Genomic DNA, 14532 nt, shown 5'->3' with positions numbered 1-14532 from the left:
AATTCTTAAACTATGATTTGGGACCCAAAGCGGTTATTAACATGTCATAGGTGGGTCGCGAGATATGAGTGAACATTCAGAATCATATACTATTTCTTCATAATGTTGGTCGTTCGAGGACACTGCATTTCTCATTTGGCTCTCGAGCTTAAAAATGGTAAAAACGTCTGAAACAGCAGATGAATGATTTCGTGTAAGTAATTAACCTACAATATGGTGGGGAACTTTGTCAAACGGCAGAGTTGCTGAGTTTCTTAGCTTGCATAGCAAGTCTTAACTCATTCAAAAAACAACCCTTCTAAAATTACATTGCAGTGCCGTGACCCGGATTCGAACCGGGGTTGCTGCGACCACAACGCAGAGTACTAACCACTATACGATCACGGCCGGCTTCAAGAGGTGGCTTTGTAAAGCCTACATAGACTGTGAAAGTGATGTGCACAAGCTGGCTAAACTCTTTTCATTTTGGTCTCGATAATGAATAAACTGAAGAAACAATGGAGCTTTACACAGTCTGTAGGTTTTTTCTCATTCAAAAAGTGCCCTTTTTCCGTGACATTGGAATATCTCAATTGCATCCTCCTCACGTCATCTCTAATTCTCTAAACCCATTGGTGAGAAAACCTGAGTGCCCTCCCCTCTGACCTTCTCCACCAATGTGAACAATAAAAAGGTACTGCTGAGATTTGAACTCAGTATCTCCTGTTTACTAGACAAGCACTTTAACCAACTAACCCACAGCACCCATAAAAGTCACATATGTTGCAGATGTGAACACCCACACCTATTTGAATCAAACCAGTCTCATTAATTTAACCCACATCTCTGTCTAGCAAAATCACATCACAAAAGAGATGTCTTTTACTAATATTGGAAACGATACAGACACCTTCAATTGTCTAGCAACAGGGTTTCTTAAGCTACGTTTTGGGACGCAAAGTGGGCCTGAGCATGTGAGAGGCAGTGTTGCCAAATCCTCAGGAAGGAAAGTAGCTATTGCTGGTCCTAAAAGTAGCTAGAAGTCGCTAAATGACGTCATCACATAATTTTCATAATTGGCCAAGTGGATGTAATTGTGATTGACGCTGTAGGAGAGAGGAATAACGCCTCGGGAGAGACAAAAAGTGAGTAAAAAAACACCCTAAGTATGTTTAGAACTACAATTGAACTTTCTTCTGTCGATTCTTGTCTTTTTTCTGAATACTCACTAAATATAGCGACAAAGTCGCTAAGTTGGCAACACTGGTGAGAGGTGGGTAGCGAGATATCAGTAATCAATGGTAATCACATACTATTTCTTCGTAACTATGATCATTCGAGGACAGTACATTTTTCATTTGGGTCTCGAGATGAATAAACTCAAGAACCTCTGACATGAATTCTTAAACTATGATTTGGGACCCAAAGCGGTTATTAACATGTCATAGGTGGGTCGCGAGATATGAGTGAACATTCAGAATCATATACTATTTCTTCATAATGTTGGTCGTTCGAGGACACTGCATTTCTCATTTGGCTCTGGAGCTTAAAAATGGTAAAAACGTCTGAAACAGCAGATGAATCATTTTGTGTAAGTAATTAACCTACAGTATGGTGGGGAACTTTGTCAAACGGCAGAGTTGCTGAGTTTCTTAGCTTGTATAGTAAGTCATAACTCATTCAAAAAACAACCCTTCTAAAATTACATTGCAGTGCCGTGACCCGGATTCGAACCGGGGTTGCTGCGACCACAACGCAGAGTACTAACCACTGTACGATCACGGCCGGCTACAAGAGCTGGCCTTGTAAAGCCTACATAGGCTGTGAAAGTGATGTGCACAAGCTGGCTAAACTCTTTTCATTTTGGTCTCGATAATGAATAAACTGAAGAAACAGTGGAGCTTTACACAGTCGGTAGGTTTTTTCTCATTCAAAAAGTGCCCTTTTTCCGTGACATTGGAATATCTCAATTGCATCCTCCTCACGTCATCTCTAATTCTCTAAACCCATTGGTGACAAAACCTGAGTGCCCTCCCCTCTGACCTTCTCCACCAATGTGAACAATAAAAAGGTACTGCTGAGATTTGAACTCAGTATCTCCTGTTTACTAGACAGGCACTTTAACCAACTAAGCCACAGCACCCATAAAAGTCACATATGTTGCAGATGTGAACACCCACACCTATTTGAATCAAACCAGTCTCATTAATTTAACCCACATCTCTGTCTAGCAAAATCACATCACAAAAGAGATGTCTTTTACTAATATTGGAAACGATACAGACACCTTCAATTGTCTAGCAACAGGGTTTCTTAAGCTACGTTTTGGGACGCAAAGTGGGCCTGAGCATGTGAGAGGCAGTGTTGCCAAATCCTCAGGAAGGAAAGTAGCTATTGCTGGTCCTAAAAGTAGCTAGAAGTCGCTAAATGACGTCATCACATAATTTTCATAATTGGCCAAGTGGATGTAATTGTGATTGACGCTGTAGGAGAGAGGAATAACGCCTCGGGAGAGACAAAAAGTGAGTAAAAAAACACCCTAAGTATGTTTAGAACTACAATTGAACTTTCTTCTGTCGATTCTTGTCTTTTTTCTGAATACTCACTAAATATAGCGACAAAGTCGCTAAGTTGGCAACACTGGTGAGAGGTGGGTAGCGAGATATCAGTAATCAATGGTAATCACATACTATTTCTTCGTAACTATGATCATTCGAGGACAGTACATTTTTCATTTGGGTCTCGAGATGAATAAACTCAAGAACCTCTGACATGAATTCTTAAACTATGATTTGGGACCCAAAGCGGTTATTAACATGTCATAGGTGGGTCGCGAGATATGAGTGAACATTCAGAATCATATACTATTTCTTCATAATGTTGGTCGTTCGAGGACACTGCATTTCTCATTTGGCTCTCGAGCTTAAAAATGGTAAAAACGTCTGAAACAGCAGATGAATGATTTCGTGTAAGTAATTAACCTACAATATGGTGGGGAACTTTGTCAAACGGCAGAGTTGCTGAGTTTCTTAGCTTGCATAGCAAGTCTTAACTCATTCAAAAAACAACCCTTCTAAAATTACATTGCAGTGCCGTGACCCGGATTCGAACCGGGGTTGCTGCGACCACAACGCAGAGTACTAACCACTATACGATCACGGCCGGCTACAAGAGCTGGCTTTGTAAAGCCTACATAGGCTGTGAAAGTGATGTGCACAAGCTGGCTAAACTCTTTTCATTTTGGTCTCGATAATGAATAAACTGAAGAAACAGTGGAGCTTTACACAGTCGGTAGATTTTTTCTCATTCAAAAAGTGCCCTTTTTCCGTGACATTGGAATATCTCAATTGCATCCTCCTCACGTCATCTCTAATTCTCTAAACCCATTGGTGAGAAAACCTGAGTGCCCTCCCCTCTGACCTTCTCCACCAATGTGAACAATAAAAAGGTACTGCTGAGATTTGAACTCAGTATCTCCTGTTTACTAGACAAGCACTTTAACCAACTAACCCACAGCACCCATAAAAGTCACATATGTTGCAGATGTGAACACCCACACCTATTTGAATCAAACCAGTCTCATTAATTTAACCCACATCTCTGTCTAGCAAAATCACATCACAAAAGAGATGTCTTTTACTAATATTGGAAACGATACAGACACCTTCAATTGTCTAGCAACAGGGTTTCTTAAGCTACGTTTTGGGACGCAAAGTGGGCCTGAGCATGTGAGAGGCAGTGTTGCCAAATCCTCAGGAAGGAAAGTAGCTATTGCTGGTCCTAAAAGTAGCTAGAAGTCGCTAAATGACGTCATCACATAATTTTCATAATTGGCCAAGTGGATGTAATTGTGATTGACGCTGTAGGAGAGAGGAATAACGCCTCGGGAGAGACAAAAAGTGAGTAAAAAAACACCCTAAGTATGTTTAGAACTACAATTGAACTTTCTTCTGTCGATTCTTGTCTTTTTTCTGAATACTCACTAAATATAGCGACAAAGTCGCTAAGTTGGCAACACTGGTGAGAGGTGGGTAGCGAGATATCAGTAATCAATGGTAATCACATACTATTTCTTCGTAACTATGATCATTCGAGGACAGTACATTTTTCATTTGGGTCTCGAGATGAATAAACTCAAGAACCTCTGACATGAATTCTTAAACTATGATTTGGGACCCAAAGCGGTTATTAACATGTCATAGGTGGGTCGCGAGATATGAGTGAACATTCAGAATCATATACTATTTCTTCATAATGTTGGTCGTTCGAGGACACTGCATTTCTCATTTGGCTCTGGAGCTTAAAAATGGTAAAAACGTCTGAAACAGCAGATGAATCATTTCGTGTAAGTAATTAACCTACAGTATGGTGGGGAACTTTGTCAAACGGCAGAGTTGCTGAGTTTCTTAGCTTGTATAGTAAGTCATAACTCATTCAAAAAACAACCCTTCTAAAATTACATTGCAGTGCCGTGACCCGGATTCGAACCGGGGTTGCTGCGACCACAACGCAGAGTACTAACCACTGTACGATCACGGCCGGCTACAAGAGCTGGCCTTGTAAAGCCTACATAGGCTGTGAAAGTGATGTGCACAAGCTGGCTAAACTCTTTTAATTTTGGTCTCGATAATGAATAAACTGAAGAAACAGTGGAGCTTTACACAGTCGGTAGGTTTTTTCTCATTCAAAAAGTGCCCTTTTTCCGTGACATTGGAATATCTCAATTGCATCCTCCTCACGTCATCTCTAATTCTCTAAACCCATTGGTGACAAAACCTGAGTGCCCTCCCCTCTGACCTTCTCCACCAATGTGAACAATAAAAAGGTACTGCTGAGATTTGAACTCAGTATCTCCTTTACTAGACAGGCACTTTAACCAACTAAGCCACAGCACCCATAAAAGTCACATATGTTGCAGATGTGAACACCCACACCTATTTGAATCAAACCAGTCTCATTAATTTAACCCACATCTCTGTCTAGCAAAATCACATCACAAAAGAGATGTCTTTTACTAATATTGGAAACGATACAGACACCTTCAATTGTCTAGCAACAGGGTTTCTTAAGCTACGTTTTGGGACGCAAAGTGGGCCTGAGCATGTGAGAGGCAGTGTTGCCAAATCCTCAGGAAGGAAAGTAGCTATTGCTGGTCCTAAAAGTAGCTAGAAGTCGCTAAATGACGTCATCACATAATTTTCATAATTGGCCAAGTGGATGTAATTGTGATTGACGCTGTAGGAGAGAGGAATAACGCCTCGGGAGAGACAAAAAGTGAGTAAAAAAACACCCTAAGTATGTTTAGAACTACAATTGAACTTTCTTCTGTCGATTCTTGTCTTTTTTCTGAATACTCACTAAATATAGCGACAAAGTCGCTAAGTTGGCAACACTGGTGAGAGGTGGGTAGCGAGATATCAGTAATCAATGGTAATCACATACTATTTCTTCGTAACTATGATCATTCGAGGACAGTACATTTTTCATTTGGGTCTCGAGATGAATAAACTCAAGAACCTCTGACATGAATTCTTAAACTATGATTTGGGACCCAAAGCGGTTATTAACATGTCATAGGTGGGTCGCGAGATATGAGTGAACATTCAGAATCATATACTATTTCTTCATAATGTTGGTCGTTCGAGGACACTGCATTTCTCATTTGGCTCTCGAGCTTAAAAATGGTAAAAACGTCTGAAACAGCAGATGAATGATTTCGTGTAAGTAATTAACCTACAATATGGTGGGGAACTTTGTCAAACGGCAGAGTTGCTGAGTTTCTTAGCTTGCATAGCAAGTCTTAACTCATTCAAAAAACAACCCTTCTAAAATTACATTGCAGTGCCGTGACCCGGATTCGAACCGGGGTTGCTGCGACCACAACGCAGAGTACTAACCACTATACGATCACGGCCGGCTTCAAGAGGTGGCTTTGTAAAGCCTACATAGACTGTGAAAGTGATGTGCACAAGCTGGCTAAACTCTTTTCATTTTGGTCTCGATAATGAATAAACTGAAGAAACAATGGAGCTTTACACAGTCTGTAGGTTTTTTCTCATTCAAAAAGTGCCCTTTTTCCGTGACATTGGAATATCTCAATTGCATCCTCCTCACGTCATCTCTAATTCTCTAAACCCATTGGTGAGAAAACCTGAGTGCCCTCCCCTCTGACCTTCTCCACCAATGTGAACAATAAAAAGGTACTGCTGAGATTTGAACTCAGTATCTCCTGTTTACTAGACAAGCACTTTAACCAACTAACCCACAGCACCCATAAAAGTCACATATGTTGCAGATGTGAACACCCACACCTATTTGAATCAAACCAGTCTCATTAATTTAACCCACATCTCTGTCTAGCAAAATCACATCACAAAAGAGATGTCTTTTACTAATATTGGAAACGATACAGACACCTTCAATTGTCTAGCAACAGGGTTTCTTAAGCTACGTTTTGGGACGCAAAGTGGGCCTGAGCATGTGAGAGGCAGTGTTGCCAAATCCTCAGGAAGGAAAGTAGCTATTGCTGGTCCTAAAAGTAGCTAGAAGTCGCTAAATGACGTCATCACATAATTTTCATAATTGGCCAAGTGGATGTAATTGTGATTGACGCTGTAGGAGAGAGGAATAACGCCTCGGGAGAGACAAAAAGTGAGTAAAAAAACACCCTAAGTATGTTTAGAACTACAATTGAACTTTCTTCTGTCGATTCTTGTCTTTTTTCTGAATACTCACTAAATATAGCGACAAAGTCGCTAAGTTGGCAACACTGGTGAGAGGTGGGTAGCGAGATATCAGTAATCAATGGTAATCACATACTATTTCTTCGTAACTATGATCATTCGAGGACAGTACATTTTTCATTTGGGTCTCGAGATGAATAAACTCAAGAACCTCTGACATGAATTCTTAAACTATGATTTGGGACCCAAAGCGGTTATTAACATGTCATAGGTGGGTCGCGAGATATGAGTGAACATTCAGAATCATATACTATTTCTTCATAATGTTGGTCGTTCGAGGACACTGCATTTCTCATTTGGCTCTGGAGCTTAAAAATGGTAAAAACGTCTGAAACAGCAGATGAATCATTTTGTGTAAGTAATTAACCTACAGTATGGTGGGGAACTTTGTCAAACGGCAGAGTTGCTGAGTTTCTTAGCTTGTATAGTAAGTCATAACTCATTCAAAAAACAACCCTTCTAAAATTACATTGCAGTGCCGTGACCCGGATTCGAACCGGGGTTGCTGCGACCACAACGCAGAGTACTAACCACTGTACGATCACGGCCGGCTACAAGAGCTGGCCTTGTAAAGCCTACATAGGCTGTGAAAGTGATGTGCACAAGCTGGCTAAACTCTTTTCATTTTGGTCTCGATAATGAATAAACTGAAGAAACAGTGGAGCTTTACACAGTCGGTAGGTTTTTTCTCATTCAAAAAGTGCCCTTTTTCCGTGACATTGGAATATCTCAATTGCATCCTCCTCACGTCATCTCTAATTCTCTAAACCCATTGGTGACAAAACCTGAGTGCCCTCCCCTCTGACCTTCTCCACCAATGTGAACAATAAAAAGGTACTGCTGAGATTTGAACTCAGTATCTCCTGTTTACTAGACAGGCACTTTAACCAACTAAGCCACAGCACCCATAAAAGTCACATATGTTGCAGATGTGAACACCCACACCTATTTGAATCAAACCAGTCTCATTAATTTAACCCACATCTCTGTCTAGCAAAATCACATCACAAAAGAGATGTCTTTTACTAATATTGGAAACGATACAGACACCTTCAATTGTCTAGCAACAGGGTTTCTTAAGCTACGTTTTGGGACGCAAAGTGGGCCTGAGCATGTGAGAGGCAGTGTTGCCAAATCCTCAGGAAGGAAAGTAGCTATTGCTGGTCCTAAAAGTAGCTAGAAGTCGCTAAATGACGTCATCACATAATTTTCATAATTGGCCAAGTGGATGTAATTGTGATTGACGCTGTAGGAGAGAGGAATAACGCCTCGGGAGAGACAAAAAGTGAGTAAAAAAACACCCTAAGTATGTTTAGAACTACAATTGAACTTTCTTCTGTCGATTCTTGTCTTTTTTCTGAATACTCACTAAATATAGCGACAAAGTCGCTAAGTTGGCAACACTGGTGAGAGGTGGGTAGCGAGATATCAGTAATCAATGGTAATCACATACTATTTCTTCGTAACTATGATCATTCGAGGACAGTACATTTTTCATTTGGGTCTCGAGATGAATAAACTCAAGAACCTCTGACATGAATTCTTAAACTATGATTTGGGACCCAAAGCGGTTATTAACATGTCATAGGTGGGTCGCGAGATATGAGTGAACATTCAGAATCATATACTATTTCTTCATAATGTTGGTCGTTCGAGGACACTGCATTTCTCATTTGGCTCTGGAGCTTAAAAATGGTAAAAACGTCTGAAACAGCAGATGAATCATTTTGTGTAAGTAATTAACCTACAGTATGGTGGGGAACTTTGTCAAACGGCAGAGTTGCTGAGTTTCTTAGCTTGTATAGTAAGTCATAACTCATTCAAAAAACAACCCTTCTAAAATTACATTGCAGTGCCGTGACCCGGATTCGAACCGGGGTTGCTGCGACCACAACGCAGAGTACTAACCACTGTACGATCACGGCCGGCTACAAGAGCTGGCCTTGTAAAGCCTACATAGGCTGTGAAAGTGATGTGCACAAGCTGGCTAAACTCTTTTCATTTTGGTCTCGATAATGAATAAACTGAAGAAACAGTGGAGCTTTACACAGTCGGTAGGTTTTTTCTCATTCAAAAAGTGCCCTTTTTCCGTGACATTGGAATATCTCAATTGCATCCTCCTCACGTCATCTCTAATTCTCTAAACCCATTGGTGACAAAACCTGAGTGCCCTCCCCTCTGACCTTCTCCACCAATGTGAACAATAAAAAGGTACTGCTGAGATTTGAACTCAGTATCTCCTGTTTACTAGACAGGCACTTTAACCAACTAAGCCACAGCACCCATAAAAGTCACATATGTTGCAGATGTGAACACCCACACCTATTTGAATCAAACCAGTCTCATTAATTTAACCCACATCTCTGTCTAGCAAAATCACATCACAAAAGAGATGTCTTTTACTAATATTGGAAACGATACAGACACCTTCAATTGTCTAGCAACAGGGTTTCTTAAGCTACGTTTTGGGACGCAAAGTGGGCCTGAGCATGTGAGAGGCAGTGTTGCCAAATCCTCAGGAAGGAAAGTAGCTATTGCTGGTCCTAAAAGTAGCTAGAAGTCGCTAAATGACGTCATCACATAATTTTCATAATTGGCCAAGTGGATGTAATTGTGATTGACGCTGTAGGAGAGAGGAATAACGCCTCGGGAGAGACAAAAAGTGAGTAAAAAAACACCCTAAGTATGTTTAGAACTACAATTGAACTTTCTTCTGTCGATTCTTGTCTTTTTTCTGAATACTCACTAAATATAGCGACAAAGTCGCTAAGTTGGCAACACTGGTGAGAGGTGGGTAGCGAGATATCAGTAATCAATGGTAATCACATACTATTTCTTCGTAACTATGATCATTCGAGGACAGTACATTTTTCATTTGGGTCTCGAGATGAATAAACTCAAGAACCTCTGACATGAATTCTTAAACTATGATTTGGGACCCAAAGCGGTTATTAACATGTCATAGGTGGGTCGCGAGATATGAGTGAACATTCAGAATCATATACTATTTCTTCATAATGTTGGTCGTTCGAGGACACTGCATTTCTCATTTGGCTCTGGAGCTTAAAAATGGTAAAAACGTCTGAAACAGCAGATGAATCATTTTGTGTAAGTAATTAACCTACAGTATGGTGGGGAACTTTGTCAAACGGCAGAGTTGCTGAGTTTCTTAGCTTGTATAGTAAGTCATAACTCATTCAAAAAACAACCCTTCTAAAATTACATTGCAGTGCCGTGACCCGGATTCGAACCGGGGTTGCTGCGACCACAACGCAGAGTACTAACCACTGTACGATCACGGCCGGCTACAAGAGCTGGCCTTGTAAAGCCTACATAGGCTGTGAAAGTGATGTGCACAAGCTGGCTAAACTCTTTTCATTTTGGTCTCGATAATGAATAAACTGAAGAAACAGTGGAGCTTTACACAGTCGGTAGGTTTTTTCTCATTCAAAAAGTGCCCTTTTTCCGTGACATTGGAATATCTCAATTGCATCCTCCTCACGTCATCTCTAATTCTCTAAACCCATTGGTGACAAAACCTGAGTGCCCTCCCCTCTGACCTTCTCCACCAATGTGAACAATAAAAAGGTACTGCTGAGATTTGAACTCAGTATCTCCTGTTTACTAGACAGGCACTTTAACCAACTAAGCCACAGCACCCATAAAAGTCACATATGTTGCAGATGTGAACACCCACACCTATTTGAATCAAACCAGTCTCATTAATTTAACCCACATCTCTGTCTAGCAAAATCACATCACAAAAGAGATGTCTTTTACTAATATTGGAAACGATACAGACACCTTCAATTGTCTAGCAACAGGGTTTCTTAAGCTACGTTTTGGGACGCAAAGTGGGCCTGAGCATGTGAGAGGCAGTGTTGCCAAATCCTCAGGAAGGAAAGTAGCTATTGCTGGTCCTAAAAGTAGCTAGAAGTCGCTAAATGACGTCATCACATAATTTTCATAATTGGCCAAGTGGATGTAATTGTGATTGACGCTGTAGGAGAGAGGAATAACGCCTCGGGAGAGACAAAAAGTGAGTAAAAAAACACCCTAAGTATGTTTAGAACTACAATTGAACTTTCTTCTGTCGATTCTTGTCTTTTTTCTGAATACTCACTAAATATAGCGACAAAGTCGCTAAGTTGGCAACACTGGTGAGAGGTGGGTAGCGAGATATCAGTAATCAATGGTAATCACATACTATTTCTTCGTAACTATGATCATTCGAGGACAGTACATTTTTCATTTGGGTCTCGAGATGAATAAACTCAAGAACCTCTGACATGAATTCTTAAACTATGATTTGGGACCCAAAGCGGTTATTAACATGTCATAGGTGGGTCGCGAGATATGAGTGAACATTCAGAATCATATACTATTTCTTCATAATGTTGGTCGTTCGAGGACACTGCATTTCTCATTTGGCTCTCGAGCTTAAAAATGGTAAAAACGTCTGAAACAGCAGATGAATGATTTCGTGTAAGTAATTAACCTACAATATGGTGGGGAACTTTGTCAAACGGCAGAGTTGCTGAGTTTCTTAGCTTGCATAGCAAGTCTTAACTCATTCAAAAAACAACCCTTCTAAAATTACATTGCAGTGCCGTGACCCGGATTCGAACCGGGGTTGCTGCGACCACAACACAGAGTACTAACCACTATACGATCACGGCCGGCTACAAGAGCTGGCTTTGTAAAGCCTACATAGGCTGTGAAAGTGATGTGCACAAGCTGGCTAAACTCTTTTCATTTTGGTCTCGATAATGAATAAACTGAAGAAACAGTGGAGCTTTACACAGTCGGTAGATTTTTTCTCATTCAAAAAGTGCCCTTTTTCCGTGACATTGGAATATCTCAATTGCATCCTCCTCACGTCATCTCTAATTCTCTAAACCCATTGGTGAGAAAACCTGAGTGCCCTCCCCTCTGACCTTCTCCACCAATGTGAACAATAAAAAGGTACTGCTGAGATTTGAACTCAGTATCTCCTGTTTACTAGACAAGCACTTTAACCAACTAACCCACAGCACCCATAAAAGTCACATATGTTGCAGATGTGAACACCCACACCTATTTGAATCAAACCAGTCTCATTAATTTAACCCACATCTCTGTCTAGCAAAATCACATCACAAAAGAGATGTCTTTTACTAATATTGGAAACGATACAGACACCTTCAATTGTCTAGCAACAGGGTTTCTTAAGCTACGTTTTGGGACGCAAAGTGGGCCTGAGCATGTGAGAGGCAGTGTTGCCAAATCCTCAGGAAGGAAAGTAGCTATTGCTGGTCCTAAAAGTAGCTAGAAGTCGCTAAATGACGTCATCACATAATTTTCATAATTGGCCAAGTGGATGTAATTGTGATTGACGCTGTAGGAGAGAGGAATAACGCCTCGGGAGAGACAAAAAGTGAGTAAAAAAACACCCTAAGTATGTTTAGAACTACAATTGAACTTTCTTCTGTCGATTCTTGTCTTTTTTCTGAATACTCACTAAATATAGCGACAAAGTCGCTAAGTTGGCAACACTGGTGAGAGGTGGGTAGCGAGATATCAGTAATCAATGGTAATCACATACTATTTCTTCGTAACTATGATCATTCGAGGACAGTACATTTTTCATTTGGGTCTCGAGATGAATAAACTCAAGAACCTCTGACATGAATTCTTAAACTATGATTTGGGACCCAAAGCGGTTATTAACATGTCATAGGTGGGTCGCGAGATATGAGTGAACATTCAGAATCATATACTATTTCTTCATAATGTTGGTCGTTCGAGGACACTGCATTTCTCATTTGGCTCTCGAGCTTAAAAATGGTAAAAACGTCTGAAACAGCAGATTAATGATTTCGTGTAAGTAATTAACCTACAATATGGTGGGGAACTTTGTCAAACGGCAGAGTTGCTTAGTTTCTTAGCTTGCATAGTAAGTCATATCTCATTCAAAAAACAACCCTTCTGAAATTACATTGCAGTGCCGTGACCCGGATTCGAACCGGGGTTGCTGCGACCACAACGCAGAGTACTAACCACTGTACGATCACGGCCGGCTACAAGAGCTGGCCTTGTAAAGCCTACATAGGCTGTGAAAGTGATGTGCACAAGCTGGCTAAACTCTTTTCATTTTGGTCTCGATAATGAATAAACTGAAGAAACAGTGGAGCTTTACACAGTCGGTAGGTTTTTTCTCATTCAAAAAGTGCCCTTTTTCCGTGACATTGGAATATCTCAATTGCATCCTCCTCACGTCATCTCTAATTCTCTAAACCCATTGGTGAGAAAACCTGAGTGCCCTCCCCTCTGACCTTCTCCACCAATGTGAACAATAAAAAGGTCCTGCTGAGATTTGAACTCAGGATCTCCTGTTTACTAGACAGGCACTTTAACCAACTAAGCCACAGCACCCATAAAAGTCACATATGTTGCAGATGTGAACACCCACACCTATTTGAATCAAACCAGTCTCATTAATTTAACCCACATCTCTGTCTAGCAAAATCACATCACAAAAGAGATGTCTTTTAGTAATATTGGAAACGATACAGACACCTTCAATTGTCTAGCAACAGGGTTTCTTAAGCTACGTTTTGGGACGCAAAGTGGGCCTGAGCATGTGAGAGGCAGTGTTGCCAAATCCTCAGGAAGGAAAGTAGCTATTGCTGGTCCTAAAAGTAGCTAGAAGTCGCTAAATGACGTCATCACATAATTTTCATAATTGGCCAAGTGGATGTAATTGTGATTGACGCTGTAGGAGAGAGGAATAACGCCTCGGGAGAGACAAAAAGTGAGTAAAAAAACACCCTAAGTATGTTTAGAACTACAATTGAACTTTCCTCTGTCGATTCTTGTCTTTTTTCTGAATACTCACTAAATATAGCGACAAAGTCGCTAAGTTGGCAACACTGGTGAGAGGTGGGTAGCGAGATATCAGTAATCAATGGTAATCACATACTATTTCTTCGTAACTATGATCATTCGAGGACAGTACATTTTTCATTTGGGTCTCGAGATGAATAAACTCAAGAACCTCTGACATGAATTCTTAAACTATGATTTGGGACCCAAAGCGGTTATTAACATGTCATAGGTGGGTCGCGAGATATGAGTGAACATTCAGAATCATATACTATTTCTTCATAATGTTGGTCGTTCGAGGACACTGCATTTCTCATTTGGCTCTCGAGCTTAAAAATGGTAAAAACGTCTGAAACAGCAGATGAATGATTTCGTGTAAGTAATTAACCTACAATATGGTGGGGAACTTTGTCAAACGGCAGAGTTGCTGAGTTTCTTAGCTTGCATAGCAAGTCTTAACTCATTCAAAAAACAACCCTTCTAAAATTACATTGCAGTGCCGTGACCCGGATTCGAACCGGGGTTGCTGCGACCACAACGCAGAGTACTAACCACTATACGATCACGGCCGGCTACAAGACCTGGCTTTGTACAGCCTACATAGGCTGTGAAAGTGATGTGCACAAGCTGGCTAAACTCTTTTCATTTTGGTCTCGATAATGAATAAACTGAAGAAACAGTGGAGCTTTACACAGTCGGTAGATTTTTTCTCATTCAAAAAGTGCCCTTTTTCCGTGACATTGGAATATCTCAATTGCATCCTCCTCACGTCATCTCTAATTCTCTAAACCCATTGGTGAGAAAACCTGAGTGCCCTCCCCTCTGACCTTCTCCACCAATGTGAACAATAAAAAGGTACTGCTGAGATTTGAACTCAGTATCTCCTGTTTACTAGACAGGCACTTTAACCAACTAAGCCACAGCACCCATAAAAGTCACATATGTT

General features: G+C 40.7%; 11 non-coding genes across 11 annotated transcripts; all 11 read right to left on the bottom strand.

Moving 5' to 3' along the window:
* Positions 1-315: 315 nt before the first annotated feature.
* Positions 316-387, bottom strand: trnah-gug. Its single transcript has one exon. It is a non-coding gene; the product is annotated as a tRNA-His (tRNA).
* A 1305-nt stretch (positions 388-1692) lies between these two features.
* Positions 1693-1764, bottom strand: trnah-gug. The gene has a single exon. It is a non-coding gene; the product is annotated as a tRNA-His (tRNA).
* Positions 1765-3069: 1305 nt separating this feature from the next.
* trnah-gug lies at positions 3070-3141 on the bottom strand. Its single transcript has one exon. It is a non-coding gene; the product is annotated as a tRNA-His (tRNA).
* A 1305-nt stretch (positions 3142-4446) lies between these two features.
* On the bottom strand, positions 4447-4518 carry trnah-gug. The gene has a single exon. It is a non-coding gene; the product is annotated as a tRNA-His (tRNA).
* Positions 4519-5821: 1303 nt separating this feature from the next.
* Positions 5822-5893, bottom strand: trnah-gug. Its single transcript has one exon. It is a non-coding gene; the product is annotated as a tRNA-His (tRNA).
* A 1305-nt stretch (positions 5894-7198) lies between these two features.
* Positions 7199-7270, bottom strand: trnah-gug. Its single transcript has one exon. It is a non-coding gene; the product is annotated as a tRNA-His (tRNA).
* A 1305-nt stretch (positions 7271-8575) lies between these two features.
* trnah-gug lies at positions 8576-8647 on the bottom strand. The gene has a single exon. It is a non-coding gene; the product is annotated as a tRNA-His (tRNA).
* Positions 8648-9952: 1305 nt separating this feature from the next.
* On the bottom strand, positions 9953-10024 carry trnah-gug. Its single transcript has one exon. It is a non-coding gene; the product is annotated as a tRNA-His (tRNA).
* A 1305-nt stretch (positions 10025-11329) lies between these two features.
* On the bottom strand, positions 11330-11401 carry trnah-gug. The gene has a single exon. It is a non-coding gene; the product is annotated as a tRNA-His (tRNA).
* A 1305-nt stretch (positions 11402-12706) lies between these two features.
* trnah-gug lies at positions 12707-12778 on the bottom strand. Its single transcript has one exon. It is a non-coding gene; the product is annotated as a tRNA-His (tRNA).
* A 1305-nt stretch (positions 12779-14083) lies between these two features.
* Positions 14084-14155, bottom strand: trnah-gug. The gene has a single exon. It is a non-coding gene; the product is annotated as a tRNA-His (tRNA).
* Between the last annotated feature and the right edge of the window lie 377 nt (positions 14156-14532).

This window comes from Oncorhynchus mykiss, unplaced genomic scaffold (genome assembly GCF_013265735.2).
Source record: "Oncorhynchus mykiss isolate Arlee unplaced genomic scaffold, USDA_OmykA_1.1 un_scaffold_671, whole genome shotgun sequence".
In the NCBI taxonomy this organism is placed as follows: domain Eukaryota; kingdom Metazoa; phylum Chordata; class Actinopteri; order Salmoniformes; family Salmonidae; genus Oncorhynchus; species Oncorhynchus mykiss.
The sequence above is the reverse complement of the archived record's forward strand: the minus strand, read 5'-3'. Positions and strand labels throughout refer to the sequence as shown.